Below are 22,015 nucleotides of genomic sequence, written 5' to 3'. Positions count from 1 at the left end.
CAAATGAAACATATGTTTTCCCTGTCAGGCCTGTCCATTGCAAATAACCCAAGGATTCTGTGGTTTGAATTCTAGCTCCAAATATGGTAGCCAGATATACAAGGTATTGGGACACTTACAGATGTCTGGGCATTTACGCTGCTCTGTGAAATGTGTTCATCGGTGAGGTCAGCTATGGATTGCTCTGTAGATGAAGGGTTAATGAAGTTATCTTTTACCTTTATCTTTCTGTAGACAAGATCCTTCTACCAGAGACTTAGGCTGCAAATCAAGACTCACTTAGGCCATATCTGAAGTCCCTCCTAAAATCTCCCTTCTAATACTTGACTTCCACCACAATCATCTGCTTCTCCTCCTGTGCCAGCTCCAAGAATATATAGATATTGATCTTCAAAGAGTAGTTCTGTGTGCACATATGTGACCTCTCATAGCCCTCAGTTTCACACTTTTGGCAGGTGTGTGCATGTGCACACATGCGCACGTGTGTATAGTTTGGAAATTCAGGCCACATCACATACTATAAAATCAAAGTCACAACAAATGAACACTTTGGAGAAAGTAGTAAAAAAGTCACGCAAGCCTTTTCAGATCTAAACATGGAGCTATCAAAGTCAGCAGCAAAATTCTTGTTGACCTAATTCATGGGAGTGCTGCTAATGAACATAGGCTGTGCCACTGAACTTGTGGCAGGACACTTCGCAAGACTGATATGCAAGGTAAGGCTCCAAAATGAGACCACACATGGTTTTGGGGCAGGTTTCAAGTCTCATATACCTTATTTGTAAATCACCTTCCCTGCTGATGATAATGTAAAACAGGTGCTCAACCTCCAGCCTGCGGACCAAATGTGGCCCATGGAGCTCCCCACGGGTCAGGAAATTTGGTGATGGGGAGCAGTGGCTATTGATACTGCTACTCTCCCGCGCTGCCATATTCTCAGAGCCCCTTCTCACCACTGCCAGATGGGGCTGGACCAGAGTCCCTTCTCCTCACATGGCCACAAGCCCTTCCCATACGGCCAGAGAGGACCCAGGCTGCTCCCTGCCCCACTCTGTGTGGCGGCATGGGGATTTATTGCACCTGCCCCAGGTGACAGACCAGGGCCACAGGCCAAATCTGACCTATGGAGAGAGCTGGGCACTGCCCATCCAGCCCACTGGGGAAAAAGGTTGAGCGCCACTGTTGTAAAAGTAACACTCCTGCATTACTCCTCCGTGTTCCTGACAAGATCTAAGCCAGCAGTTCTGTAACAAGTCCCATTATTTCCCATCAATTATTTCCTTTTGAAAGTTTTTACTTGTCTGAAACCTTCCACCCTTTTTATGTAAGCTGCTTGATTACTCCACACATGGTAAGTGCTGAAAGGATGAATAAGTTTGCAGCTGTTGTTGTCTGGCGTCCTTATTGCAGTGCAGTGCAAGAACTGGACGTAATCAAACTTGCTGCCTAAGGAGTAACTCTAGTAGAAAGGACCCTAAACGTCCATCAGTTTGAACTGCATTCTGCACAGAATAAGCAGCAATCACGGTTATAGCCATTGACTATAGAGTCAAATACTGTTGCTCAAACCAGAGAGAAGTAGTGTAGCAAAGAGCAATGAAAATGGTTTGGGGGCTGAGGCACATGACTTCTGAGGAGAGGCTGAGGAATCTGGGTTTATTTAGTTTGGAGAAGAGAAGACCAAGGAGGGTATTTAATAGCAACCTTTAACAACCTGAAGGGGGGTGGGTGCCAAAGAGGACAGAGCCGGACTAATGTCAGTGATGGCAGACGACAGAACAAGGAGCAATGGGCTCAAGTTGCAGCAAGGGAGGTTTAGGTTGGATATGAGGAAAATCTTTCTCACTAGGAGGGTGATGAAGCACTGGAACAGGTTACCTAGAGAAGTGCTGAAATCTCCATCCTTGGAGGTTTTTAAGGCCAGGCTTGACACAGCTCTAGCTTGCATGATCTAGTTAGGGAAGGTCCTGCTTTGAGCCGGGGGTTGGACTAGATGACCTCCTGAGGGCCCTTCCTACCCTCATTTTCTATTATTCTAACAGGGAGCCACCAGAAATAGGAAAGCACAGCAGTCGAGCCTGCCTGGGTAGGAAGGCAGGCAGCTGGGCCCAGGCTAGCTGCACAACAATAAGCTGGGGGAGTGGTGCAGATTCCCAGGCAGCCGTGGGATAAATGTTGCAAGCAGCAAGGCTAAGATTCAACAGGGAGGGGCAGGTTGCCTGTTATATGGAAGGAGAAACCCCTCTGCGGGATTAGGGTATCACCTGACTAAAGGGAGCAGGGCACCAGGGCATATAAAACCAGCACCTGCAAGAAGGGGGCCAGTCTGGCTTCCTGCATTGACTCCCAGGAGAGAGGTGCTGAAGGAGACACCCTAGTAGACACCCAAACACCCTGAGAGCAGGGAGGTGGTCTGCCAGGACACTTTTTTACCCAGAGTGGTGGGGGAAGTTGTTTGAAAACAGTGTCTTTCATTTGGTTTTGGTTTTGAAATGGAGCACCAGCTGATGGCTACAGGGGAGGTATGTAGGCCACAGGGGTTGTGTCTACACGTGTGTTGGATCCGGGAGCAGTTTACTCATGAGTAAACTACTTGCAAATAAATGCTTCGGGGTAGACATCTACACATATAGGGAAGCGGGAACAGATTTACTCCTAATGGCAGCAAACTGCTTTCAGTTCCTGTGGCCCTGCAGTGGAGCTCTAGGCTCCCCCTAAGTGCTAACCCAGGGGCTGGCAGGGAGCTCTGGGCCAGGAGACAGATGTCTCCAGGCCAGGGCTAGGACATTGCTCCCTGCCCCTGCAGAGCTGCCAGCTGCCAAGGTGGAGACAATGTCCCCCTGTCCCAGCAGCAGGGAGCTCCCAGCCCTGGCTCCCTGATCAGGGCAAGGGATTTGGAAAGAGCTGCAGAGGAGGGGCAGGTCCCAGCCCCCTGCACCGATCCCCACCCAACTCTGCACTCACGGAGCTGAGCAGGGACCAAGCTCCCCAGTCTCCACCAGCAGGGAGCCAGCTCTGTGACTGAGGCGAGCACTGGGAGATCCGTGGCGAGCACTGGGAGATCCGTGGGATAAAGGTTCGCAGTTGCAGGGCTCGGCTGGGAGATAAGGTTCTCCCAGCACCAGCCCCATGACCATGCTGGTGCTGGGAGATAAGGGTCTTCCAGCCCAAGCCCTGTGACTGGAGCTCAGGCTTGGAGATAAAGATATCCCAGTGCCAGCCCCACTGTTGTGGAGCGGGTGCTAGAAGATAAGGATCTCCCAGCCTCCTAGCTCCCTGATCGCCATCTTGGAGTCGGGGGGCTTGGAGCTGCTGCCAGGGCAGGGGGTCGTAGTCTCCACCTCGGCTCTGGTGGCAGACCCTGCCCCAGCAGCAGGCAGCTCCTGCGGTGCAGGGAGCAATCTCCCGCCCCCTGGTGGCTGGATGGAAATGAGGAGCAGATTTGCTCTTGTCAGGCATCTACACAGTGCTATTGCGCAGTTAGTAAACATGGGTGCATTTGCATTTGCATTTGCATTTGGAGGTAGCAAATTTACTTGTGATTAGCAAGTGTTACTGTGCATCAAACATGTGCACATGCAGACACACATGCTTAATGTGCAGTAAACAATGCTACTTCACAGCAAAACATTTTGTGTAGATGCACCCAGGGGTGCCTGAGGAGCACGCAGTTTAGAGCCTTATCTTGATCAGGGGCTTTAAGGGGCTGCAACTGAGCTAGAACAAAACAGGGCCAGAGCCTGGGAGGGTGAGAATAGGGGGTTGGAGTGAACAGGAGTGCATGTCCACCAAGGCCATCATGGCATCACTGGGCAGGGTCCGGTCACAGGTAGTTAACAGCGTTACTCTGAAGTCCAGCAGAAGGTGGAGCAGGGTGGTGCCTGGTTCAGAGAGGCAAGGCATAAACTTCCATAGGCAGTGCCTAAATTTGACGAAGTAAATTGTCACCTCAAAGCTTATGCCTCTCCGAGCCAGTTACTCTCTAACAGTGCCATCCTGCAATCCCAAATCCATGAGACAACTTGGGAGGACAGGGCTTTCAGGAAAGCACCTTTCACTATGGGTGAATTCAGTCTTATGGAGAGGCAGGCATATTCGCGACTTTTACTCAGTATGTCTTTCCTTGTCTTTCCCTGCCATTGCATGATGAAATGCCAAGTTCAGTATCACAGTAAAGGTTGCTGTATGCATGCATGCATTATGTATAAGTGCTGGAGTGCTTTATTTTAGGGAAATTGCCTTGCTTGATTTAAAACAGCTTCCTGTAATACCACAGGAAACAAGTGAGGCTTCAACAGAGGAGAGAGAGATTAAAGGTTGCTAAATGTATCAAAATGATGATGTCCTTGCTATGGGAGCCTGTTTATTTTAAGCCTGGGTATTCTCACAGTTGCTGCGCCCAGGCAAATGTTAGGAAATGAACAGCTGTTTAGAACAGACTGAAATTGTTCTGACAAATGTGCTCCAGCCCTGATGAGTGTGTGTCATCTTCTAATTTAGGTGTTTTGTGAGCTCTGTTAACCTCGGCATTGAGAAAGGAGAAGTGTCATTAAGGGGGTTATACAGCGTCTTCTAGTCACCTTGAGACTGACAGCAAGGCACTGTTGGTGAAGCCAGAGACAATGAGAATTGGGTTATTTTTGCAGGTTCCTAGCAGCGTATCAGGTTTGCAATACAAGCTGGCATTCATGCAAGTACGAAGGTTTCTTTGTCTGGACAAGCAGTTTTCCTTGAAAGGTAGGTGGAGACTGTGAAATTCAGTGTGAATCACTGGCAATGATGTTTGGCATCTGGATTAAAACATCAGACTTCTTGTGCCCAATGCAGTCACTGGCTGCTTAATGGTGGAGTTTGAACACTTTCTCATGTGTATCCTGTGTCGTAAAATCCTGTAATCTAATGACAGCTTCCACCAGAATAAACAATTCATTGGTAGTCTTCAAAACACATGCTGGTGGGTGTTTGTCCAGATGATAGGCACTGTATTTTCAGAGGTAACTAGGTAAAGATGCAGACAGGTGTCTAATGGGATTTTCAGAGTGCCTGAGCAGATCAGGTGTCTGACTCCCAGCACCTAACCCCCTCACCTCCCTGCAGGGACTGAAAATGCCTTACAACATGCAGAAGGCAGGGAATGTCTTATGGTTTTGTCCTGCTCAAAGGATGATACGGTTGCAGGAATATGGACCTTGAGAGAAACACAGCAATGATGAAATCAAATATTAAATAAGACCATACAACAATGTGCTGTAATGCAGGTGTAGTAGGGGGTAAAGCTGGAGTGCAGTGACCTTAGCCAGCTGGGCTGGCTAATTAACTGTTCACCGGGAGTGGGCACGAATAGCCAGTGGAAAGGGTCTATGTAGGGAGGTTGTTAACAAAGGAGCAATGCAGATGAAGAGCATGAATATCAAGGCAAATTGGACTGGCTTTTCTATACTTTAATACTCCCCTGAGGAAACTACCACTCTTCTGAGGCTAGAATGGCTGTATGCAACATGACCGAAGGTCACGTGAAGTCCCAAGTCTCAGTTTGTAAGTGCTGTTCCTCATAGTTTCTCAACCTTTGGTATGCGTACCCCTGGGGGCATGCGAAACACAGGCAGGGGGTACATGGGTACCCCAACACTCTCTCTCTCTCGCCCTCTTTTCCTCTCTTGCCCCTTCCTCCTCTCAAAACTATGGCAAAAAATTTGGTGCACCTCACACTGCGCAGCGCTTTAAATTCCCCAGTAATAATTTGCTTCAGCCCTCCTAACTTCAGCCAACATCACATCTAGCCCAGGTACATACTTGAGTTGTGCACCCCTGGTGTAAAAGGTGGCAACCTCACCCACACCAGGTCAGACATCTGTCATATCATGGCCTTATATACACGGCCCTTCTTCCAACATATGGCACACATTCATCTGTAAATATAAAATCCCCTGGAAAATTGAGTGTTGGGGTACTTATTAAAATTTTCAGAAGTTAGGGGGTACTTGCTACTTAAAAGGTTGAGAAACACTACTGTACCTTATTGCTCCTGCTGTCGTGCCCTGGAAAAGAGCATGGATCCCAAAGATTCAAAGCATCTTCTGGACAAACTACTTATTTCTAAGCCCTTAGAAAAAATCCAGATAACTAGTGCCAGATGTAAACAGCTTATGGCGTGCTAAGGAAGGCATGAACAAGCCAGAGTGGTGGTGGTATATGATAATGAGATTTGGCATCGCAGTCCTTCTGTACGTGGATGTGTCAGAACAGTGTCTGCTCAGGGTTCGTCAGGGTAGCTAAGATTTTGGAAAGGAGGGTGCAGAGGGTGAGGTACATCATCACATATAAAACAATACACATTTTTCTCCAGTTCAAAATAAACTAGAAGGTTTGCTAATAGGCTAGCGGCCTAGGCTTGCATTAGTCAGCTTAACTGAAGAAAAAACAAATATAACTTTGTTGGAATTAGTTAAAAGCAATGTGCAGGGCTGTGAAATAGGATCTTGGTTACCAAGAACAGCTAACAGACAGCAGAGCTGCGCAGCGAAGGATTACTTGACCGGTAAAATATGCAAGTGCAGCAGCGTCCCTCCACCCCGTCAGAGCGCGACTGCACTTCACCACTGCCTCGGGCACTTAACTGGGTTTTAGCCTGGACTCCTCCCGCTGTCATCCCTGATTCAGGTTTAGGCAGAAAGCGGGCCGTGGTAGTACTTTAGACAGCCTCTAGGGTGCAACTTTACCCTGACTCCAGCTGAACACAGCTAACTGCCTCTCTGTGATCCAGGCTGAGAAGAGCTTTAAGCCTGTAGTGGCTTAATGAGTTCGGTGGGTGGATACGAGCACAGAGTCTCAAAAAAATCACAGAGTCTCCCAATGCCCCAGCCACCAACACAATTGACTGGGAAAGAAGTCTGGAGCTCCTCAGCTCACAGTAACCTGGGCCATACCCCTAGCACCCATGAGCCTGTAAAGAAGGCCCAGGTGGTGTGCTAAGTGTGATACAACCTGTTAATATACAGAAATAAAGTCACCTTTAGATGCCTTTGACATAGAGCTAGGTACAGAGAAAGCAATAGTGGGCTTTAGGTCCCTTGGTCCCAAAACAGACTCTGTACTCCTATCTATCCATCTAGCTCATTATGCCACTATAAGCTTAAAGCATCTCTCAGCCTGGATCACACAGAGGCAGTTACCTTGGAGGGGTTTTTTTGCAGATGTGCTGCAGAACAGCTTTGTTGATCTAGTTTTTGGGACCAAGGGACCTAAAGCAGACTATTGCTTTTTCTGTACCTAACTCTATGTCAAGGGCATCTAAAGGTGGCTTTATTTCTGTATGTTAACAGGTTGTATCACACTTAGCACACCACCTGGACCTTCTTTACAGGCGCATGGGTGCTAGGGACATGGCCCAGGTTACTGTGAGCTGAGGAGCTCCAGACTACTTTCCCAGTCAATGTGGTGGTCACTGGGGCATTGGCAGACTCCATGAGTTCTCCTGCATGCTCACTGCAAAGCCACCTTTAGATGCCCTTGACACAGAGCTAGGTAAAGAAAAAGCAATAGTCTGCTTTAGGACCCTTGGTCCCAAAAACTAGATCAACAAAGCTGTTCTGCAGCACATCTGCAAAAAAACCCCTCCAAGATAATCACGTGACTTTCAAACTAAGCGGGGAATATTACTTAGGATGAAGCAGTAGGACATCTGGGGCACAGGAATATGACTCAAGTAACCTGCTTTTCTGTGACCCTGGCCCAGTCATTAGCGTCCTATCCAAAAAGCACACATTTTGCATTCAATTTAGGCACCCAAGTCCAACACTGTGAGCTTGAAAACCCCCTCTCCAGTTGCCACTCTGCACTGTAGGTACGCAAGCCCCAATGGTACCTACTCTTTGACTTCCAGGTTTCCCAGCATCAGCAGTTCTGTCTCCAGGCATACCCAGAAGTACCGCAGACTTAGTGGGGGCAGTCAGGACAGCACCTACCTCATGCCTGAACTGGATCCGAGTGTGTGCGCCCTTCCTAAGAAGACTTATTTAGCATTAACCCAACCTGTGAGGAGTTAAATGTGGTGCAGCTCTTGGAGTCCAACACATGCCTACAAGGTCTGACTCCCCGCAGACTACAGGGGCAACTGCCACTTTCTTTCCAAATGAAAGAGGGAGCTTGAGAGCATGGTGTCACTTCCCCCCGCCTCCCCACTGTATAATAATTGGGAGGTTACAGCTGAGAGGGGATTTACATAACTTCCCACTTCCCTGGGAAGTGCCAGAAGTACCGGAGTGCAGGTTATGTTGCTATGCGGAGAGGGGACACTTCCATCCAGTCTGAGAAGATGTGCAGGGAAGAACTCAGCGGTGCTGGAGAGAGCGAGAGGAAGCATGATGGCACTCGCCTGGGAGAGGAGAGCTGGGGCTCCTATCCCTGCTCATATGTTTTAAATGAAACAGTCATAGGATAAAATGCTTGGAGCAGTGACCAGAATCTGGTTATCCCTTACCCAGCTGAGTACCCACCTCGCTGTGTTACAGTATCAGGCTGTGCTTCATCGCTGGCCCAATGATTCTTTAATTTTTTTCTTTGTAGTGGCACCTCTTCAAGGTAAAGGTGGGGAGTCCCTTCACTCTGCACTAGGGTGGCCATCATAGAGGACAGTCCAGGTTCCAGCTTCTCTGTCCTCTGTCCCTGTATTGATATGAAACCCAATGCCTTTATGTCCTCTATCTTTCTCTGGAAAAGGATGACATAAAGGCATTGGTTTTCCTATCAATACAGGACAGAGGACAACCAGGTTGTCCTCTGTGATGGCCACCCTACTCCACACTTGCCTACAGGACACTGGTGATTCACATATGGGATCCATGTGCACAAATAAACTCCAGAGCCTATTGCCCTGGAGGGTTTTTTCGCTCCCAGGTGTATCATTTGAATGTGTGCCCAGAAGCAAAAAACTCTGAAGCAATTAGCTCTGGAGTTTGTTTTATGCATAGCAGATGAAGCCTGTTGGGAGGACCCCGAGGGTCAGCCTGCCAGCCCAGGGCTGCTGCAACGGGGCTCCATGTGCTGCAGAGGGGCTGGCTAAGGCACAAAGGTGCTTCAACGCAGGGATAGCTGGCAGGCAGCCCCCATGCTGAAGCACCCTTGTCCTCAGCCAGCCCTCGTGCTGCCCTTGGAGGCCCACCAAAGCAGCCCTCTGGGTCCCTTGCCAGCCCAGGGCTGCTCTGGCAGGGCTCCACATGCTGCAGAGCAGCTGGCTGGGGCGTCGGTATGCTTCAGTGTGAGGGCTGCCTGCCACCGAGTGCTGCCCTAAAGCATGCTCGTGCCCCAGCCAGCCCCACCACTGTTCACATGTGCATTTAATCACAGTAATTTACTGCACTGTCAGTCTCATACTCACAAGTACTATTTTACAGTGCAGTAAATTAGTCTACACTGGCCTAATTGTCATGCACTTGCAGATGCTTTACTGAGCAGTAAATTAATCTACTGCACACTAAAGCACACATGTAAACACGCCCTCAGATAGGATCTGGCCCTGGATATCTGCAATGTAACTAGCAAGCAACAGCCTTATTTAAGTTTATAGACAGGGATGGTACCCCAGGGTGTTGAGGGAGCTAGCGGGGTTATTGCAGGGCCCTTGGCCTGGCTTTACAAGTGCTCCTGGTGCTCGGGCCAGGTGCCAGATGATTGGAAGATAGCCAACGTGGTCCCCATCTTTAAAAAAGGGAGGAGGGAGGACTCGGGCAATTATAGGTCCGTCACTCTTACCTCAATTCTAGGGAAACTCTTTGAGAAGATCCTCAAGAAGCACATCTGTGATGGGCCGGCTTCAGGGGTGATGCTCAAGGGCAACCAGCACGGTTTCATTAGGGGCAGGTCATGTCAGACCAACCTGATTGCGTTTTATGATCAGGTCACAAAAGCATTGGATGCAGGTGTCGCCGTGGACGTAGTCTTTCTGGACTCCAGCAAGGCCTTTAAGACAGTGTCTCCCACCCCATCCTCATTAAAAAACTAGGCAACTGTGGCACTGATGCCTACAGTCAGATGGATTGCAGATTGGCTGAAGGGTCGCACTCAGGGGGTGGTGGTGGATGGGTCATATTCGACCTGGGGGGAAGTGGGCAGCGGAGTCCCCCAGGGCTTGGTCCTTGGGCCCGCGCTCTTCAATCTCTTTATCAGTGCTTTGAATGATGGGGTGAAAAGCACCCTGTGTATTCGCTGATGATACCAAAATTTGGGGTGAGGTGAGCATGCTAGTAGGGAGGGAAAGACTGCAGCAAGACCTGGATAGGTTACAGGGGTGGGCTAACAAAAACAGGATGCGCTTCAATACTGACAAGAGCAGGGTGCTGCACTCGGGCAGTAGTAACCAGCAGCACACTTATAAGATGGGAAACTCCCTTCTTGAGAGCACAGAGGCAGAAAGGGATCTTGGAGTCATTATTGACTCCAAGATGAACATGGGCCGACAATGCGAGGTCACGGTTGGCAGGGCTAACTGGACCTTGTCGTGCATCCACAGGTACATCTCAAGCAGGTCCAAGGAGGTGATCCTCCCCCTCTACGTGGCACTGGTCAGGCCACAGCTGGAGTACTGTGTCCAGTTCTGGGCGTCGCACTTCAGGAGGGATGTGGACAACATGGAGAGGGTCCAGAGGAGGGCCACCCGCATGATCCGGGGACAACAGGGCAGACCCTACAATGAAAGACTGAGGGACCTGAACCTGTTCAGCCTTCACAAGAGAAGGCCGAGGGGGGACCTGGTGACCGTCTATAAACTCACTAGAGGGGACAAGAAGGGTTTGGGAGAGATCTTGTTTCCCCTATCAGCCCCTGGCATAATGGGGAATAACGGCCACAAGTTGTTGGGGAGTAGATTTAGATCAGACATCCGTAAGAACTACTTCACGGTCAGGACGGCGAGGATCTGGAACCAGCTTCCAAGGGAAGTGGTGCTGGCTCCTACCCTGGGGGTGTTTAAGAAGAGGCTTGATGCCTACCTGGCTGGGATCATTTGAGTCCAGTTTTTCTTCCGCCCAGGCGGGGGGGTCAGACTTGAAAATCTACAAGGTCCCTTCCAACCCGACTTCTATGATACTATGATACCAAGCTAAAAATGTATCAGCTACAAAGAATGGTTGAGGCTGTTCTTAAATTGTCAGTCTCCCCCACAACAGACATTTAAAGCCAGATTTAAATTGAAGAGAAGGCAGAATTGAACCCATTTTAAATTTCATTCTCCTGTAAGGCTCCTTGGGTGTATCATTTGGCTTCATCTTAAATTTAATGTCGTGGTAAGCAGCTTACACAAAGTAACGAATGGTTCCCCAGAGCTCTGTGCTGACAGCTAAGATCTATGTAAATGTGCCTGGTAAATAGCAAATAGCTTCCATAATCTGCAGCATACACGGCTCCCTTGTTTGGAGGATCCATGTGTTTAATGGCTGTGAGGCAGCCCACCCAATAGATGATGATATGTGCTTTGCTAACATTTGCTCATCTGGTAAATAAAAACGGCCCTTATATGGCAAAGCCTTCAAGGTGAAGCCATTAATGACTCCAAACCAGATGTGAACTGCTGACTCCTATAAGTGTCACCAATGCAAGTGTCATAACTAGGAAACTAAAACATGTAGCTTGGGCCTTTGCCTCCACATGAACCTAAGCCAGGCTGAGCTCTGGGTTCCCGTTTGCATTCTGAGTTTCACCACGCAGGAGGGAGAACGGCTCATTCATTTTCCCAGTCGGGCATTTTGTCAGATTACGATGGAAGATATTTCTGTAACATCATCCCTCGGCATGCCCCTGAACGAGGAAATGCCACTGGATGTTTCTCTTAGCCTAGCATTTCAATGGTACCTTGATTTAAGCTCATTTTGAGGCAGCTAAATGCAGGGGGAAGCTCTTGATTTGAACTGTTCTCTGGCCCTGAGATGGAAATGGCTTTATCTAAGCCCCAGGGGGAAACAAAAGTGCTACCGGCTACCCTTTAAATCTGTAATGTTTACATGACATGCAGAATACAAATGACAATTCAAAGGGACAGAAAGGATGCACTGGGGGTCCCCTTGGGGATTTCCTCTTTGTGTGGATGTTTTTCAGCTTGACTGAGACCTTTTGCCATAAATGGGAAATGTGAGGGGTTTCAGCTTTTCTGATAAAAACCGTTTGCCTTATTGCCCTCAGATTTGGATGCAGTATCTATCTTGGAGACTACTTTGACCCCCATTACCATAGTATCTGAGCACCTAACTACATGAATCCTCACAGCTGCCCTGCTCAGCGGCAGGTAGGGACGTCCCATGACTTCCTATTTTACAGACAAGGAGGTGAAGCACAAAGAGGCTAAGTCAGTTGCCCAAGGTTACCCAGGGAGTCTGTAGGTGAGCAGGAAATTGAACCCAGGGCTCACAAATCCCGTACTTGGGACTTGATCCCATACTGAAACCCCCTTTCAAAATATTTGCAGCACACTGCAAAAGCTAGACTCCAAACTCATGTCACCAGCGCTGTTACTTCAGATATATATGCTGCCATTGCGTGGCCAAGTAGACTGGAACAGAACGAGTGACAAAAACACCTCTTCATCCACGGTCAATTGTCCGTTGCTCAGGGAAATTGTCCAGTAAGGTCCTGAGCTTAATCTCATTGAAGTCAATGGATGTAGGATCAACTACTGGCTCATCAATTCTGGGATTTGAATGATACAGTATTTGGGATTTGAATGATATGGTATCCTGGGATTTCATAGACATATGGTAGTGTTTACTGGAAAAAATCGGTCTTGGGGCTGTATCTGTTACAAGCCATGGAAGAATCCAGCAAAGAAATCCTTGAAACTTTGCTCTGTCAGTTCTTTTGTCAATTTTGGAATAGTCTGTCATTGTGAAGTTGTTTGATTATATCACCAGGAAGAAAATTAGTCTGAAAAAAGAACAAACTGTAAAAGCCCAATGCATCTCTCAATGGCCACTCTGAAAAGATATTCCAATATATGGCATAATTGGAAGGACCCAAGTTAAGCAAAATAGCACAGTGCAACCTTGAAGTAGTAGATGATGGTATAAACTTGGACAGCTCCTCTTAAGTATTAATGGAAATCTCAGAAAACTGAAATTGCCTTTTCTGGCATGGCTCTCATAACTGCATCTGCTTGCCGAAGTCAAATTAAAAAAATCAAATATTAAGCTATCACCCTATTCACTGTTTGACCTTTGAGCGTCACTAATATACAGCCTGAATAATACAGTCCCTATACGGGCAATACGCATTGGCTTCTTCAGCAACGGGAACCTATCAACTCGGGGGAAAATGCACTGACTAAATTCTGTCTTTTAAAACCCCAAGAAACGAATGGACAAAGCCCATGGTAGAATCTGCCTTAGCACTTCTACGGGCATTTCAGGCTTGCTTGTATATTATACAAATAGTACAGTAACAGCAGAGGTAGCTAAATAGAGACATGATTGCACTGTCAAAATAGCTCCACACATGTGAATGCAGCCAGAGCCACCCCCTGGAGTGCCTGTAACTCTATAGCAGGCCCCCACTGCCCCATTAAGTCTCAAGAGAACACTACTGCAGGGCTTGGGCACACACGTGTGTATATTGATATTGCAAAGCTTTCCACTGAGATAAAAAAGAACAGACCTATGGCATACAGCACTCCCACCCCACTACACAACAGCACATTGCTATAGCCTACTCGAGTCTGGGGTAGAATTCCCCCCGGAAAAGTCAGAAGTCGAAGTGTGCCAGCATACGTGATGCAAGTGTTAGTCTCACGTGTTCGTGATTTATCCTGGAGTAGCTTTCGACTCAAGGCCAACAGGCAATTATCTGCTCCCCACGCATACCTTGAGGCAAAATGGGGTACTACCAGCCGGCTGCATGTAACTACCTCAGAATACCTGTCTGTTCCTAATCCCAGGGTCCGCAGATGTCCAAATCTGGCATAAATATGTCATGTGCTCAGGCCCTTATTTCCTCCTTCCCTCTCAAAGATAACACACCTGCTGCAAGGCTTGAGCCCCACCCTCTACCCTCTGTATAGCGCTATTTCTTCCATTAGACAATGCATTCTTGAGGACAGGGACTATCTTTGACGGTGGGATTTAGGCTATGACTCAGGCTGCAAGGTATTATGGTAATCTAATAACAAAGGTGTGCGCAGCCAGGATGACAGCAGCTGCCCCGAAGAGCCAAACCAGCACGACTGGCTTGCTGGGCCGCACCGCTGCATTGTCCGCAGCCAGGATGAGTAGGAAAGCTGTGCGGTGGTGCAGGTCTGCAGAGATTCACATTTAATGCAAGCAAGTGTCTAACTTTGCCTGGGAAATGCACAGGTTCTTCAATCGCAGACAAGCCAGGAGGGCCGAGCGCCGGTCAGCAGCAGGCTAAGCTTGAACAACATTGCCATCTAGTGAGAAGGCTACAATTTCATTTTTCTCCCCTATTTAACTGGGCCAAATTCTCCTTTCCCTTTGTTTTCAAAGCTCTGCTCTCCCTCCACACATCAAGGCGCTCTCAGTCAGGGCTCAGGACCTGCAGGAGCAGTCAGTATTAACCAAGGAGCTACAACAACACAGGTGCCCGAGGTGAATTGTGCTAAACACATCCTAGTTTAACAGAAAAACAAGGGCAGGGTAGAGATGCACTGTATAGACTAATTAAATCAGAGGCGTGTAAGCTTCTGTGAGCCTGAGCTCACTTCATCAGATGCCATCATAAAATAAAAGTAGATAAAAATGATATTGCTGTAGTTAACATTTGCCCAGCATGCATTACAGTTTACGTAACTGCACAAAACACATAACCTATGCATGCCCTAAAAAAGAAAAACAACTCGGATAATATTTTCGGTGAACAGCCACAACTAATGGGTTGAGAGTGGCTTGGAGACTGAGGTCTGAGCATCACCGTCCTCAGGTAAGATCTGTCAGGCCGATCCAAAAAGAGGCTTTTTGCCTTCCAAGTAATTAGATCTCATTCTTTTTCAGCATACGATTCAGAGGGACCTTTATCACAGAGATACAGAACCCAAATATCTGCTTCACCACAGCCCCTTTATGGGAATTCAGATAGACACTACCTCTGGGGGAAAAGCCCTTCATGAAGGGGTCAGGAAAACAGACAGAGGAGCTGCACATAGATCCCTGCCAAGGTCCCCCGCAGTGGTGGCATGCTGAAGTAAGGAATGGGCCAGCCAGGAGCTGGTACACCTGTCTTGTCTTGTGGGTCACTTCTTGCAACGGTCCATGGCTCCTAGCACAGGCAGCCAAGCAAAAGTTAGAGCTGCCTTTGGGACTTGGAGATGCTCCCCATGCTTGGGTAAGGCTGCTCTAAGCGGTGTTGGTCATGGGCCAGGCAACTTCAGAACATGGAGAACACCAAGCTGAATGAAAGCCACCATTGCCGACTTCCCCAGTGATTTGGCGTTCAGGCTGTAACAGATATGGACTAAAGGACCCCTTGCCTTTCATACTTACGGTGAGCAGCGCCAATGCCTATTGTGGAGGTCATGGTTATAGCCCTGGTGCGGGGTGGGACGGGAATTGCAGGAAATGAGCACACACGCTGTAATGTCTCTGAGGGGTCAGCTTTGTTTTGCTCTGACCCAATGGAGATGACGCGCTTTGACCCTCAGGTGGGGGAAAGGAGGTTGGTGCAGAGTGTTGTGCAACTATTTTGGTGTGTTAGGGGGAGAGGGGTCTTGAGCGATGATATAGCTGCACTGTCTGCATACTTCTTTGGCATTAGCTGAACACGATAATTATGGGCATTTTATAAAGGGATACCCTGACCCTTGGCCTGCTCAAGAAAATGTAGCTGCTGTGTTCCTCAAGCTGTGGCTACTTGGAGCCCATTCCCACATCTCCTTCCTCATATCAACCTGCTCTATCCTCAGAACAAGTTGCCCTTCCACCTTCTCCACTGCTACAGCTATCAATACTCTTTTGTTTCCTGCCTTGACCTCTGGGATGCTTGCAAGCACCAGCTCCGACTCCAATCCTGGTTCCCTCCTGAGGCTTCACCTTGCTGTTGAGGTTAAAATTAGGGAGGTTGTTCACTGAAAGCAGGCCCAGGCCTTGCATGTTTACTTAACAGTGTTTGAAATTCTTGTTACAAATTATTTTTAAAATACTCTATTCAAGATAAATATTGCCCACAGATACACTTGTGCATGGACCACCCAATCCCTCTGCAGGCAGCTCCTGCTGGAATAAGTGACGATGCTAGGGCAGAAGGTAACCCTTTACAGTTTGGGAGTTTCCTACAGGTTGTCTTTTTCCTGACCACTCCTATGGTATGGGGTGATTCTACCACCTGAGGAAGGTTGAAATCAGATTCAAGTGGGGAGGGGCTCAGATCGTCATCTGAATATAACCCATTTGTGTTCTGGATCCAGTCAAATGCAGGAAGAGGTGTGTTTGCAATTTCCTGTTCAGATGTGTCCAAACCTCTCAAAGAACCACATGCAAGAGACTGGTATCCTTGACTCCTCACCCTACTCTCAAAGCCAAACTAGGAACACCAGTCAAACCATAGGTGAATCTTGACTGAGTTTCAAATATTCCCCCTGGGGTTTTTCTCACTACAAAACTGCTTAAATTGGAATTACTCAAACACATGTGCAGCCTTTAAGAGCATCTCTGTTGGAAAATAACCTTATGTTTTATTAACAAATTGCCCCGTGCAAATAAATGAATAATTGATGAACATAAAGCTGGTGGAAAGTGTGCAACTGACAGCAATCAGCATTTGTTTGCAGAAGACCAGGGCCACAGTGGATAAATATATAAGTAATTGTTAATGGAGCAGAGTCTTACTGCCTGACTCCCACAAGTAAGAGTAGCTCAGCTGCAGTGAATTCAATTAGACTGCATATGTAAAGCTATCAGGAACTGGACCAATAATAATGACTTGAAACAACAAAGCCCATGCTAGTTGGCTGGCGTAGGTGCCTCGCTCATGAGAGAATAGCTTCCATGTAGCTAATGCACTTGGGTTTTGAGTTGGGGAGGGAAAAATAATACTTTGGTCTCTAGATTAGGATGCCTGATAGCACCAATTCAGTACAGATTACTGCACTAAGGACAAAGCCACTTCTGAAAGGTGGCAGCAGCATGGTAGAACAAGGAACACCAGAACATTGTACCTACACAGGTTAGGGGCCTTCAATGGGGATGAGCCTCATTACAGGGTTTCCTGCAAACTGCAGGTCTCAGACTTAGGACAGGTGGGTATTTATAGTGGGAGGAGTCCCAGCTGCTAATTTGCCTTGTGTTGCTCCTGGAGGTAGGAGTTCAAGACCTTCTCTGGACTTCTGCCAAGGGCTGTAAATGGAAAAGTTTATTTGACCACAACTGAATCATGCTGCCACCTGTGCAAGGTAGTAGAATAATTCTTCTTTTTGTGAGTTGATATTTTGGGGCAAGTTGTGGGGGGGGCAGATAGAGGCATCACTTCAGTGAACTGGGATGGTTCATTCAGGAAGTCCATGATAGGACCACAACTAAGAGTTCCTATTACCAGCCCTAGACAGACCAATAGAGCAATCTACTTCCTTATGGCCCTGGGTCTAGGCCATGTCACAGCTACTTCATGCTGCTCCAGTGGCTTCTCCAGGCAGGAATTTGGCCAGAAAAAGGGGTATTCCTCTTACGAACCAGAGACAGTAAGATAGTCCTGTGATATCCTGAAATGAGTTTGAAGGCTTGTGGCCAGAACAGGCTTTGCATAGTGGCTTACAATAGCTATGCAAGACTAAAATAATATAGAGCAGCCCCAGAGGCTACTCTAAATTGAACTGTGATTTGGGGCTACCCCCAAAATACAGAGGTGTCCAAAAGCACGTTGTGCTTTTCTGCTCCGCAAAACTACGGAGCTCAGTGAAACTTTTGTTTTGCTCCTCTAATTGTTCTGTCAGAGAAGCAGTGCAAAAAGACTCCAGCAAAGGTGTTGTCATATGTTCTTGTCTATCAGAGGAACTTTGTCAACTAACAGCACATATCACTTTTATGGTGCAAAAGAATCTATTATCCACAAAGGAATGTCTATAATCCCTACAAAACTGCCTTCCCCTATCTGCCTCTTTAAAAAACTTGTTTCACAATTTTTACCAGAATTCCAGCTAGCAGAGTTTACCATGACAGAATAAAACATCCTGGTTTATTCTAGCTGCATTTTCCCATTTTCCCTTATGACTCATAATTAATTACTGCACAAGAAGTTTGGAGGGGGTCATCCTTAACTTACTCTGAGCCTCCCCTCGGATCTGATCTTGGTACAGTCCAAAAAGTTTTCAGGTTAAGAAGCCAGGGGACTCTGTTTGCAGTGCTGATTTTGGAGGTCTTATGTGCTTGACGGCTCAGGAGCAGAAATGTGCTAATCCAGGTAAGTGCTAGCGTTAATATAAAATTGTATTTACTGCATTTTCTGCTTTGTCACCAAAAACCAGCACTCTCTGTATTAATAATCACTTGGACATGCACAGTAAGAAAAAGCTGTGACTTGGATATACTTTAGGTGATCCTGGATTTGATATTGAACTCTGAGCTAAGCGTTCACTGTAAACGATTTATTGCAAAAAACAGCACTACCGGCATTTCTACAGTCTAACACTGAATGGACTCTGTTCCACAGATGTGGCTAGCGAACAGACACACACACAACAGACGAGGGCCAGCGGTGGTGGAAAGCTGAAACTGAAATCTCGTTGTTGTGTCAGGTTCAGTGGGCTATGAAATTAACCTCCTCTGAGCACCTGAAAGTGCGGTCAGTTCCCACTTTTCCTGCAGATCTCACGTGGGCATTTTGAGCCTCTCTTTTTTTTTTAAAAAAAAAGAAAACTCTTAAAGTGCATGCCTCTGAAATAGAGGATAAGTTTCTACAGAATCATGTAAGAGTATTAAAGCAGTCACTTGTTAACATATATAGTCACAGGCTTTAAAACTGAGTGACTCTGAGAGCAGGAACAGGACTTTTTTTAGGATTGTGAAGACAAAGTTCCCTCCTTAGTTACCCCTGAGAGAGAGAAATGTCTTGAAAGAACCAACAAACATGGCTTTTGGCAGATTTTGCACAGCTTGCTAGGGACATCCTGGCTTTCATTAATGTTAATAGCAATCTATCATTGTTTAAACATAGAAAGTTATCTTTTGCCTAACCAAGAACCTAATAGTTTTAAGGACTAACTCTCAGACTCCAGGTTTAATGTGAATCCAAAATGCTGTTATTGGGTAAGGCACTTATATTTTAAAGGCAGATACTTCTGAAAATCCCATCTATTTGAATGCCTTTAAAAACTGGCCTGTTTGCACATCATATCTCAGTTTTCCCATCCATAAAAAGGGAATAACCATATCTTAAACTTATCTGGAGAATAACTTATCCGCTTAAAATAGAGTTTTGCATAAAATGCACAGCTCTGCATTGATGGTGGTAAAACAATAGCTGCAGTTACAGCAACAGGAAGGAAAATTGTAAATTCTCACGGTCTTTTCTTTTTTTTTTATCAAAAGCAGAAAAGGAGAGGTTGCACGTACACTTTGAACCGCTGAAAAGAAAAACTATTATTTTTGAAAGGCTTCTTAAAATTTCATTAAGCCTCCAGCTTGGATAGATGTGCATGCTTTAACTCTGTGTATATATTCTCATGCAGTTTTCCTAACAGCTAAGATTCCACAAAGCCGTACGCAGGAAATGTAAAGGACATCGGTGTGCATGTTTCTTTTAGAAGGTGCTCTGCTGGAGAACAGATATAGCCCATTAACACTATGATAAATGAAAGCCTTTATTTGCCTGCACTCGCCCAACAGCATTAAACCTAATGGTCTCCTTCGCAATTCTGATTTGAGCATCAACTTTTTTTTTTTTTAATATTAACTTTTGGCTGAAGCATTTAATGGAAGGCTAAATCTGAAAAAGGACTCTAACGCCTGAGGTAAGACTCACGGGAAAATTTAGGTCCCTAAATCCAAAGGTGTAATCCAGGATTTCCTGGCTCATTTGATGCTCATCTTGGAGACATCTAAACCCCAAAGGTACATTACTATTTTGACTTCCAAATTTCCCAGTTGTACTCACTGGGCGTAACTAGAATTACCAGGCTTGAATGAGCTGAATAGCTAAGGGCTCCTATACACATGTGGGGAGCTTGCTCCAATGCATTGGAAATCCAGCGTATCAGAGCAGACTTGATGAATTGAGTCTGCTGAAGCATGGAAATGGATGTGCTTCAGCAGCCTCTCACCTCATGTGTAGCAGTGTCACTGCACGTGTCCGCACTGGCAAAATGGCAGTGGGACATTTTGGAATAAAACACGTCTACGAGCTTCAGTTCAGAGCACCCCACTGCCATTTTTTCAGCGTGGGAATGTGCGCCAAGGCTGATGCATGGGCGCTTTTTATTGATGCAGCTTGCTAGTTAAAGTGCCTGGTGCCACATCCAACAACACATGTAAAAATGCACTTAGTGCTTGATTTATACCCAAAGCCAGTTGGGATCCAAAACCTAGGTGTTCCTTTGCTGTAAGTTCCCTGGGACCTTGATTCAGCAGGTGTTCTCAGAGCATGTAAGATGTACTTACCATTGCAGTCTCTTAATTAAAAAGGTTGGCTGCCACCGAGTTTTTCTTGTCAGCCTTTTTGTACAGCAGCTTCTTTGTCAAGCCACTTGCCCAGGAATTAGGGAAGGCCTAATTTAACAGGAACCTGGTTCTGCTCCCTGTTCCCAGGACTCCTCATGTATCTTATTAAATAACTGTCTTATGAAAACCCTTAGGCTAAGTACAGGCAGTCAAAAAACCCTGAGGCTGAATCAATTCAATCTTTGCAGGTTAGCCTAAACTGCATAGACTGAACTGATAAGCAAGGGAACAGACACTTGCTTCTGTTTCTGGAAATGCCGCCACATACCTGCAGCGGCTCAGGCCAGAAGCTGGGGCGGTGGGGGGCATTAGAGCATGCCTCCCAGCTTGCCAGTCACTGCAACAGGAAGCCCTCAGAGGCTTCATCTGCCCCTTGCTCGAACAGAGATGCCCAGGCCCCAGCCAAGTCTGGCCATCTGAGTCCCCTGTCCCCATCCATCCCTGGCCACCACCACCATGACACTAAGCTAGCTGGGCCAGGGCCTGTGCATGCTGCCTGTTGCAGTAGGGGAGCCTCTGACAGCTTCCCCCCAGCCTCAGCCAAGCAGACCGCAGCGGGGGTGAAGGAAGTTAACACTCCCCGTCACACTCAGCCAGGCTGCCCAGCCTGGGCTTGAGCTTGGCCACACCCCACAAGCAAGAATGGGGGGAAAGTCTCCAAGGGCTTCCCTCCTTTCCTTCCTGGGGTCCAGTGCTAGGGTTTTGCCCCCTACCTGCTTTTTTTCAGCTAGAGCAGTGGTATTGCTCTGGATTGGGAGTAGAGGCATGGGGGACCTAAATCAGTTAAGTCTGATACTACATCCATCCAGGTTTATCTTAAACTGGTTTTGGCCACTTTGAAAGTGGTTTATGTGCACTGAACTTCATTGTTACAGATTTAAACTGGTTTCTGATCACTTAAGCTGGTTTATGTGTAACTTCTGTCCCTAGCTTTAGACTTCCCAGTGGGTAATTTGCTCTCCTTGTGGAGAAAAGTGGCTGTCAGATCATTTCTAGGCAGCTGTGTGATGATAAATTTTCATACAAAGGGCAATTTGTATGAAAAGAAAGAAATCAGTGCATCTAAGAATATTTCTTTCTGATTTTTTTTTTTTTTTTTTTTTTGAAGACTTGGAGCTCTGCAAAGGACTTGGAGTTTGATAATTCTGTGTGGGAGTGAACTTGCTAAATGTTTTCCTGTAAAAGACTTTTTTCTTCCCTAATTGTCAGCCCAGCAACTCACTCTAGACTCACAGTTTAGCTGGACTCTTTCCATCTGTGTGTAATCACTAGGAAGAGCAGGCATTAACTACACCTGTGAAACTCCTTTCCCCCTGTTCATGCCCTCAGGCTTTAGTAATGCATTAGCATGCAGTGAGATAATAGCTACTGGAGTAATG

General features: G+C 46.9%; 1 protein-coding gene across 2 annotated transcripts in view; it reads left to right on the top strand.

Annotated features, from left to right (window-relative positions):
- The first annotated feature begins 4,587 nt into the window (after positions 1–4,587).
- Positions 4,588–22,015, top strand: part of CAPN6 (calpain 6) — a 98,862-nt gene continuing 81,434 nt past the window's right edge. The window contains exon 1 of one of the 2 annotated variants that reach the window (XM_090060578.1): positions 4,588–4,737. The gene's annotated coding sequence lies outside the window, so the exon portion shown is untranslated. Of the gene's footprint in view, positions 4,738–18,311; positions 18,382–22,015 lie in introns of those variants that run through there. The other variant, XM_090060577.1, reaches the window with a different exon arrangement.

This window comes from Crocodylus siamensis, chromosome 8, assembly GCF_052110815.1.
Source record: "Crocodylus siamensis isolate JL-2025a chromosome 8, ASM5211081v1, whole genome shotgun sequence".
In the NCBI taxonomy this organism is placed as follows: domain Eukaryota; kingdom Metazoa; phylum Chordata; order Crocodylia; family Crocodylidae; genus Crocodylus; species Crocodylus siamensis.
The sequence above is the reverse complement of the archived record's forward strand: the minus strand, read 5'-3'. Positions and strand labels throughout refer to the sequence as shown.